Source organism: Liolophura sinensis, chromosome 1 (genome assembly GCF_032854445.1).
Source record: "Liolophura sinensis isolate JHLJ2023 chromosome 1, CUHK_Ljap_v2, whole genome shotgun sequence".
Taxonomy (NCBI): Eukaryota; Metazoa; Mollusca; class Polyplacophora; order Chitonida; family Chitonidae; genus Liolophura; species Liolophura sinensis.
Genome location: NC_088295.1, coordinates 71,715,235 through 71,726,106, shown reverse-complemented (window position 1 = coordinate 71,726,106; position 10,872 = coordinate 71,715,235).

Genomic DNA, 10,872 nt, shown 5'->3' with positions numbered 1-10,872 from the left:
TGAGGAACGGCTTGGGAAAAACGGTGACAACAACCCAGGGATAATAAATAGCTTAGTTCCACGTCAGGGGCTATTTTCTTTCCGAAGAGATCTAATTAAGCACTGACCACACGGACTGATTCGGTCAGCTGACTCAGTGGGTGGACAACAGATCCAGTCTCATTTCTCTGTTCATTATGTCCTCGTTAAGACACAGCCGAATATGGCTATCCTCAAGAGGTCAAGTAACGCCATCTAATCGATCCGGAAAAGGCACTTGGCTGTAAGCATTTTCTGGCTGGTAATGATGCGATGCTGATACCACCATCAATGGCATGTAGATGGCAGACACTGGTTTTTGGCACACAATTGCTAAAATAGCCTACTATATTTCCCTTCACAATGTGACGAGGAACTTCGTTTACTTATATCATGGTCAGACCATAAAGAGTTTCTAGCAGGTCAAAGAAAATTTGTCAGAATCTGATGAAGTAAATGTTTCTGATACACACTGTTTTCTGCAAAACGCAGTTCAAACAATGCCATTTGTAGTACTGAGTTACAGAATTAAACAAACCAGTAACGTGAGAACTGCCATTCGATTTCTGTCGAAAGCTGCAGATTGTATGAAACAGTTTGTTTTATTTTCATTCTGCATGTCTATAGAACAAATTGCATCATGCTAATAAAGCCCACTAGAACACTAGTTCATCACCAAGAAACAGTGAATCATTTCTCTAGAAAAAATACACAGCTGCGCAAGGGCTTTTTAAGGGAAGGAAAACAAAAAAACATTACCGAATGTTCGAATGTTCGAAATATACCGAGTGGAATGTCCACTAGCGACAAATGTCTAATGACGGGCAGATGTTTGAAGTGTTACGTAATGGCCAAACGGTAATTACAGAGAGTGGCAAATCACAGGGTCGCTGGCCTTTGGAAGTTAGGAAAGGAGGCCTTCAAAGGGAGAAAGCCTTCACCGAGCTTCAGTAGACGCCGATTTGACAGCTAATAGAGAAGTTAATGAGATTTGGGAGTGTTGTCACTGAGCGAGAGAGTGACTGAGAGAGAGAGAGCTCGTGAAAATAGCCATTTTAGAGCACCGTTGTTTCTTGACTTTTAAATTACGTATACTAGAGCAAGGTCGCCTCTTAATTAACATCAAGAACTGGAAATACCTAAGCAAAATCGAAGTGCTTTACAAATGCCTTTGAAAAGATCTTGACAAGGCAAATTCAATTCTTATCATGTGTTAAGCGTGACAGACAGTCATGCGAGAATTGCGAGGCTTGTATTGAGGACTTAACGGTCATTTTGTATAGCTCGACTAAGCCGGTATTTGGTACAGAGCTATGTGATGAATGGAAATTAATGCTGAATTGACAAAAAAAAATGTCCCATGACACCAAGCTTTGGTGATTAGAAGTCGTAATATCTGACTCTCATGATTTCAGAATCGTGAGAGAAATACATGTGATGAAATAATAAAAAAGAACGACGTACTTTGATGTAAAATTCGAATGACACACTCTAATGGACTCTATACTGTAGCCAAAAGTTTCAAGAGTACATGTGTGGATTAGTCTTACGATTGCGCGCTTCTACAAATCAAATATTGATGGGAACACACCCACTCTGCCGCTATAGGTAATAGCACTCCTGCTAAAATGTCTGGTATTAGTGCTCAAATGATTTAACTGATTTTCGGAATTATCTCTGTTCCTGTGTCTGTGGTACGATTTGTCTTTATTCCCACAAGGTAAATGTCCTGTGTCTGTGGTACGATTTGTCTCTGTTCCCACAAGGTAAATGTCCTGTGTCTGTGGTACGATTTGTCTCTATTCCCACAAGGTAAATGTCCTGTGTGTGTGGTATGATTTATCTCTGTTCCCACATGGTAAATGTCCTGTGTGTGTGGTGTGATTTATCTCTGTTCCCACATGGTAAATGTCCTGTGTCTGTGGTACGATTTGTCTCTATTCCCACAAGGTAAATGTTCTGTGTGTGTGGTATGATTTATCTCTGTTCCCACATGGTAAATGTCCTGTGTCTGTGGTACGATTTGTCTCTATTCCCACAAGGTAAATATCCTGTGTGTGTGGTGTGATTTATGTCTGTTCCCACAAGGTAAATATCCTGTGTGTGTGGTATGATTTATCTCTGTTCCCACAAGGTAAATGTCCTGTGTGTGTGTGGTGTGATTTATCTCTGTTCCCACAAGGTAAATATCCTGTGTGTGTGGTGTGATTTATCTCTGTTCCCACAAGGTAAATGTCCTGTGTGTGTGGTGTGATTTGTCTCTATTCCCACAAGGTAAATGTTCTGTGTGTGTGGTGTGATTTATCTCTGTTCCCACAAGGTAAATATCCTGTGTGTGTGGTGTGATTTATCTCTGTTCCCACAAGGTAAATATCCTGTGTGTGGTGTGATTTATCTCTGTTCCCACAAGGGAAATGTCCTGTGTGTGTGGTGTGATTTATCTCTGTTCCCACAAGGTAAATATCCTGTGTGTGTGGTGTGATTTATCTCTGTTCCCACAAGGTAAATATCCTGTGTGTGTGGTATGATTTATCTCTGTTCCCACAAGGTAAATATCCTGTGTCTGTGGTATGATTTATCTCTGTTCCCACAAGGTAAATATCCTGTGTGTGTGGTATGATTTATCTCTGTTCCCACAAGGTAAATATCCTGTGTCTGTGGTATGATTTATCTCTGTTCCCACAAGGTTAATGTCCTGTGTCTTTGGTATTATTGATATAAGGAAAGTTTCTTGTTCGCACAACATTTCACCCGATCCTTACATGAACAGTTAATGGGAATCATTCTCAAGCCGTATTAGTCATCTAGAAGTGGTTCAGATCATCTAGAGTTCTATTACCCACTTGTCAGACTTCAACAGATCAGGACCCGTTCTATAAAGCCATTGCAGGCTGAGTTGGTAGCAACTGTCGTCTGGTTAACCTGTCCCGATTGCCATGGTCGCTGCATATTTAATTAGCCTAAGACCCCTTTTGGGGACAGAGCCCAGTTCGCACAACTAATAGGTGAAGTTGTGCGATTCCACCGGTTCCACCGGTTTCCTACGGAGAAAAATTCGGTGAAGCTTTTGCTGTAAAGCAGGAATAGATTAGGAATTGCATAGGTTGCAAAGGAAGCATAAAGTAAAAGTGCACTGAACTGTAAACGGGGAAAGCTTTCTTTCTGGTAAAATACTTTGGCAAATCTGAAAAGGGGCACAGAGCTCCAGTCTGAGGTGATTTGAGGCAGACTGGTAAGTATAGGTGTCGCAAGTGAAAGGAGTAATTGTTGTAATAGAACCATTCCCTAACGAAAGAAAGAAGACTGCAGCTGTATGCACTCCGTTGTGTAATGGAGACTGTATAAGATCAAGTCTGCTAAACACTGCAGGCGAATTACACAATGCAAAAGTAATTCTCCATGTTAAACTTTTCCCAAGGACATGTCATCAGGGCATTATGCCCAGGGTTTGATGGCGACAAGATCTGCAGCGTAACGGCACAATTAAGTGTCATTGGACAGTAAAACGTGCAATTCATCCATGTTTTTAAAGTGGTTTAAAGTGGCACTTTCTCACATTTTCATATGTGCCGATTAAAACAAAATATTCATTGTCCACAAATGATACCTTCTGAAACTGATTGTTTGTGTAGACGCTGAATATTTCGATATCAGTTTCAACTCTTGTTCAGTAATTGGTTTGATTTGTATTTTGAGTTTGTTCCCTGGACATGTATCAGCCATGCTTTCAACTGATAGATACAAAACGATGGGTCCATTTTCCATAGGTTTGGTTTTTTCGGTACAGATATTAAGTTACAATTGGTAGCAACTATTCGTCCAATCTGCTGACACCATATCGATATTCAGACCTTCTCGTCAGACCTGACATGTACAATAAATCCAAAACTGGAACAATTTCTCTTTTCTTGATGCAAAATGGCGCTTTTGTCCAAAGGCACTTCAACTAAACTGAATTGCTAAACCAATAACACGTCTACAGTGGTGTTGGGGAAGGAGTTACGTTTTCGCGTGATAAAACAAACGTTTATTCTATAAGCCAGATCCTACAATGCCTCCTATAACTAGGATAATTGACATGAACGATATGCATAAAGCAAGAAATCTGCAAGGAATTCTATTTCATAAGCCATCATTATGTTGAAGTTCCTCTCACCACTGGTCTTTCATTATGATATCCTTTTTCTTGTGAGCGGATAGCATAATGTGATTCTCCAAAAATGTTGCCAAATACCAACTCTTAATAGTCTAAGAATATAGACAGTCTCTCTGCCAGCTGGAAAAAAATTGTCTAATTCAGTAAGCGTCTTGTTAAACAATATGCCGTGAATGTTTCAGCATTTCATGAAGATCAGTCACAGAGTCCAAAGTTTGTCATTACAACAGCGCCAACGAAACTCTCCTCGAAATTTTGTTGCAGTTTGAGTTATGACCTTATGAAAGTGTCATCCTATATCAACTTTTCCAGATTAACAGAACAATTGGTACCCAATCTTGTTGCTTTTAATCCTAAGCTTTTTTGCATGAATGCGCAAAGAGTGTTAAATATTTCAATATTACAACACTTTTTTACGATGCTCCTTCACTGGTATGGAAAATTCGCTCAAGTACTTATTTGCATACTTAATGCAACCATAAGTGTATGAAGTTATTTTTAAATCGTGCAAAACCTTTATAAATAGTAATGTTATTGTGATGTTTTACACTGTCATACATGTATTTGTGACTGAATAAACTCAGAAGTCAAATATTGTCATCAACCGTTAAAGTCCAGTTCACTCACAGTTAACTTTGTTTTAAGCTATTTAAAATGTTTCTGTGGTGCTTAATGGCTGCCAGTGTTATTTTTGTAGCGTCTGAGCTCCACAGTTAGAACCCAATAACTTGAAGGATCCATTTTTTATTCGCCAGTTTGACAGCTCAACAGCCCGATAGTCAATCATTATAGCGGTGAAGCGAAGTAGCCGAGAAGTCGTCTGGTTGGAGATTAATTCGACGGTGATGCATGTGAATGGATTGATATTATCTTCAGACATCTAGGAAACCAGACGAACAGCTTGCGAAGATCACACTATGATGTCGGTGAAAAAATACTTCTAGTTTTCTCTAGCACTGATCTTTGTTGTCTGTTACAGGCGCAGATCTTGTGTGACATACTTAAGGGGCTGAGAAAATTTTTAATCCTTATGGGGTGAGACAACATATACGGAGTTGTCGGGGCTTTTACAAAATAGAGTGGTGTAAGGAAGCTTATTGTCTCTGATTCATGCGTGTTTTAAAGTTCCTTCCCCAAAATTAGAAGACACTGAGTATGAGCATGCGCAATACGAGTTAAACAAGGAAGAAGCACGTGTATTTTAGGCTGTGTGAGGTTGTCAAAACCGTTCTGCTGGGCTTTTTGTTATGTTACTGATATCATAACAAAAATACCGGATGCAGTTTTTCCTATATTGAACTGGTGACGAGAGACCTGCTTCTTTCTCCAGGTGATACTTGTTTTGTTTCATGTATACGTTTCTCTTGACTCTTGACTTTAAAATAACTTCTATTTGAAATAGAACATTCTTTGTTAAATATCTTATTCAAAATGCAGTTAAAATATCGTCTATCAATAATAAATAAGGGGAGTTTCGTTGGTTGTTGATAACGGGCATAAATGGGTAAGATATACACTTAACGTAAAGATGATAATTTTTCGTCACTAGTGTGATATATCAGAGTTGGGGAGGTTATTGGCTAATATCCTTTTCATGCTTGTACTAAAACCATTACAGCAAACTATTTGTAATGGGTTCCGAAAAAACAGTTGTCACCCCATATTTGGTGTGTGCCTTGAGGTAAGTTGTTTTTCAAGTCAAAGTTATTACAATGACATATTGCATATACCGATACATTTATCTTAATCAAGATTTGCTAAGGTAGAAAATCACCAATTGGTCACTTTGAAATGATTCGCTACAATGGCCTTAAAAATAGCCAGAAACTTTCTGATTAGGAAAAACCCAGTTGCTTTCTATACCAAAGAGTTCTAATGTGGAATAAGTTGTATATTCCAGCTCGTATACTTGAATGGCTAGACAGCCCTAAGGTCACTCATTATACAGAAGGTTAACGGAGCAGTCAACAAGTCGTCTGCAAAAACAGGTTGATCTGACGATGATGTATCTAAAGGCATGAGCCACATCTTGGCTCTCGTGGTCAAAAATCAATGCTAGCGGTCTGTGGATGTCAGTTCTGCAAAAACGCCTTGACGACTGCTGGAGACGAGTGCGCTGTTTTAATGATTACTGTGTTTTTTTGTTGCTGTAGGTTACGAGCGAGGTCTGCTCTGGGTTGGAAGATGAGTTTATAAACGCAACATTCACAACTTAAAAAGCCGAGAAAAATCGCTGTTCTCTCTCCGTCATCGATGGTCCCCTTTCAAGGATTTTCTCAGAATAACAAAGCCTTTCCGTCATTGTGTGTCACTCTGTTTTAAATAGTTAAAATAATTCAAGAGACTGCGTGTAGTAGTCCCAGACTAATCGGTCCTTGGCCAGTGACGCCATAGATTCACAAAAAAAGACACCAGGAAAATTATTCATTCAATACACCTTTCCAGGGTTTGCCATATATGGGCATAAAGGTTAACCTCAGAACGAGGCAAAAGGTCATTGGAACGTAAATTTCGTCATCAGAATCTCTCAGCTGTCATTTCACTGTTCGGTGAACATTCTCAAACATGCCAAAGGGACCAAAACCTTTCTCCTCCGAAGGAAAAGGGGGTGGGAGGTTAAACCCTCTTCCCAGACCAGTCAATCGAGGAATGTTTTTGATGCCAATGTTGGAGTGGATTTTAATGCCATGAATCACGAGAAGTTTAGATTATGGTCCTCGATAGCACTAAAAAAAAGTACCTTATGCTGAGGGGAAAACAAACATGGAACTCTGGAAAAGTTCATTTCAAGGCAAGTGAATCAATTATTAGGCCTATACTGGCTTATAATAATTAAGCTGGTTAATTGTGAGGTGGTAAATTATATTAATAATCATAAGACAAAAATGTTTGTATTGCTTGTTATGTAGTTTACCTGACGTTTGAGAAGTTGTACTTTGGTTGTTGTTGTTTCATTTATCGGATTAAACATATTTCTTATCGTGTTTATTTTTTGCAAATTTTCTTTCAGTTCTCCCCCCCCACCAGTGTAAGGGTATTTATACTATACATGCACAGTTGTCTTTGCTTGTCTTCTCTTGTCTATATATGTGGTATAATTCAATAAATAGAATTAATATTAAATAGTGGTTTGCCAATACTAAAATTGCATCATGAAATGCATGCCTAACCATATACAGTAATTAATATCTAATGAAGTCCTTTTTATCAATTGTAATTAATATGAATAAGGCTAGCTTACTTGTCTGAGACTACCTTTTGTTAGGTTAAAAAGTCAGATAAGGATAATTATAGCCTCATTACCTCTTATCATTTTGTGCAGTGGATTAAAAAGAGTACAGTGGATTAACAAAATTAGTTGAACATTTCGTTATTATGCTTTGATTTCATAATTTTTCTCTTAGATCATATCGTCTTTTAATTTTGAATACCATATTTAGCATGCAATTGCCACTTTCTTAGCAACTATAGATGGTATTAATGTCTTCATAATAAATTTTAGTTCAAATGTTGCTGTATTTTATTTTCAAAGGCATTTGTGGCCTGGAAGAAAAATTTGGAAATCGATGGAACCAAGGAGCAACTATTAAGGCCTAACCTTGATGAGTACTGTCTTCAGTAGTTTATTGCCGGACTTATGTTTAGAATAGAGTTCTGTTGTCAGAGAAGGCTTGGTGAAAACGTCATCGTGCACGTCGCTGCCATGTGCATGGAATGTGGGTGGTTTTTCAGCTTTTAGACCCTCCTAACCTGTGGTAATTTCAAAACAATCCTCGAGGAAGGAGCAGTATTTCAAAACTGGTGAGATAACAACAAACTGAAAATAATGTTTAATTTATCTTCATGGCCATAAAGGGAATCTTGTAGTAGTTTTATTTGGCATTTGGCTGTGTTTTGGGAGTCACATGGGGGCAGGGTATTTGTTTGAATGAATTTTATGTATATTTGTTACTTGAAAAATGTCATTTTTTTTGGTTATACTTTTGAGATAGTCGAGACTTCCAAAAACCTGTATGGGAGCTAGCTACAGTTTTCATTCTTCTTTCCAGGAGACAGGAAGAATATGTTTCTGAAAGCAGTAAGATCCAGACTGAACTAGCGGGCTTGTTGAGAGATGACATCCTAAGGTCCTGCTTCATACAAATGTATGATAAATGGCCTTTCCATCCTACAAGTAAGGATCCTCCTCCGGAATTAGCAAGGCAGCTCCTGAATGAAGATCCAGAAGCCAGTGTTAGCAGTTTAGTTACCAAATTGGCTTGCGCAGATGAAGAAATCTTGGCCTTATCAGCAGCATTAGTTGGCCAATCAGAGACTGATACATTATACAGTGACACCAACAGCAGCAAGGGCGTATAACAACCAGCGATTTTTCAATAATTTACACACGAACTAAAAGCCTGACAGAGAAGGCCGAAGGCCCATCAGCACTTGTTAAATATATTATTGCTTACACTAACTTTTACGGCTGCCATGAAAAATGGTATATCACAGGAAGCGCATACTAACTGGCCAATAAGTGCATAAAAAAAAACATCCGTGGTAAAGGATTCTGGTCTGTGGATCTGCAAAGAAAAGCTGTATACAGGACCTTCTCATTGCACCCTTGTTTCTTGTAAATGCCATGGAGAAGAATTTCGTCAAATAAAATGTCCATAAACTATTAGAAATGAGGTAGAAACTGTGGACCCATGTCCTCTGCGACTCGTGGCAGAGCTAAACAGACACGATATTTCGATACTTCGACAGCTCACAGATCAGAGTCCGTTGTATTTATACTACCCAAGAAAGGACAGTCCGTTTGAAAGCATAGGTCAATGTAAACAATCGTGTAAGCCGTCACAGAGGGTTCAGTTCTTGTTACTGCTGGTCTGTCTATAGAATACCCTGTCGCTGGTATGTGACGACACATTAAGTCACAGCCCGTATGAACTTTCACAGCACCAGCTCCATGTCTTGGAGGGATATCAAACTTCTTTCTGTTTGTGAACACATGTAAAACAAAAAATAGCTGCACTAGGCAAGACAGTAGAATGCATTTACATTGTCGCAGTTCACTCTACTTCAACTCATTATGTAAATACTTCAGTAATTGTAAAATTAAATCAAAACTTAAATGGTATAAACTTCCTCCAACATGAGTGCAAAAGATAAAGTACAGGTGAAGTGCACTTGTAGATTTAAATGGTCACTTATAGTCGGGAACTGGCTGTCAAAACCCACTCCATGCCAACGTAGGCAATTTCAATGTACTTTATTACATCTTTTTAAATGACGTTTTCGTATTCCATAATTCTAATAAACTGAAATCTGGTTTTGAACCAGAGTTTAAGAAATGCCTTGAAGGAATGCATTTTGATTGGTATTGAAAAACTTTTATGTCAATCAAATTAGAAATTTTGGAAATGTTTTTGAATGGTGAACTGAAGTAAACAAGTGTCTGTTGCTGTCTACTTCAGTATACAACTGAATCTATCTGTTTAAAGTATTTACTTCTTTCTTTTTAACAGTCAAGAATTTCTTATTTTACAAATAAATGAATTAAAGTAGTGAATCTACTGTAATGTAGTACAAATTAATATACCTTATGTAATATTAAGGAGATACGTGGGAGTTACATCACGAATTATACGGAAGTCGACTGATATCACCTGGGTCTTCTAGTTTTGGTAGGTCGACTATCACCTGGGTCGTCCAGTGTTGGTATGTCGACTGATATCACCTGGGTCGTCCAGTTTTTTTTAGGTCGACTGATATCACCTGGGTCATCCAGTTTTAGTAGATCGACTGGTATCACCTGGATCGTCCAGTTTTAGTAGATCGACTGGTATCACCTGGATCGTCCAGTTTTGGTATGTCGAGTGGTATCACCTGGATCGTTCCGTTTTGGTATGTCGACTGGTATCACCTGGATCGTCCAGTTTTGGTATGTCGACTGATATCACCTGGATCGTCCAGTTTTGGTATGTCGACTGATATCACCTGGATCGACCAGTTTTGGTAGGTCGACTGGTATCACCTGGATCGTCCAGTTTTGGTAGGTCGGCTGGTATCACCTGGGTCGTCCAGTTTTAGTAGATCGACTGGCATTAATTTTGGTGTGACGACTGATATCTGTCGGATGAGAATCTTCTTTCATAAGGGTTGAAGGCTAACTTATTCGGGCAATTATACAAAATATAAACAAATCTACAGCATAGCAAGGTAAACCAGAACAGTGACGATGGTGTGGTAGTTGGTTCCTTAACGGTTTACTTCAGCTGAACTTTTAACTGTTTAAGTAAATAGTAGCAACCTATACATCCCCTGGCGTCATGGGTTAAGCAGAATTAGGCAAAATAGTGTAGCAATGTTAATTGCAGTTTATTCCAGAATTACTCAAAATACGGTGTTATTATATCTAACAAAACGTCAGTGCAATGTGACCAACCCTCTTAAATATCCTGGGGAAGGTCGCTTTTTCCCTGGTCTCTGTCCAGTGCAAGGATCAACAATGCGTCCGTTTTCCTCATGTTATTTGTTCAAAGTCATGTTTTTTTGGAAAGATTTCGCTTTTTTACTTATCCGATTCCGAAATTTGTGCAAGGAGATGCGCTGAATTCAACCAAAGTACAGTTGTGCATGAAACTTGTAACTGGCCCAGTTCTGTTAAAGATGGTCTATAAAGCCTCAATCACACAATCACATGACTTAGTGAT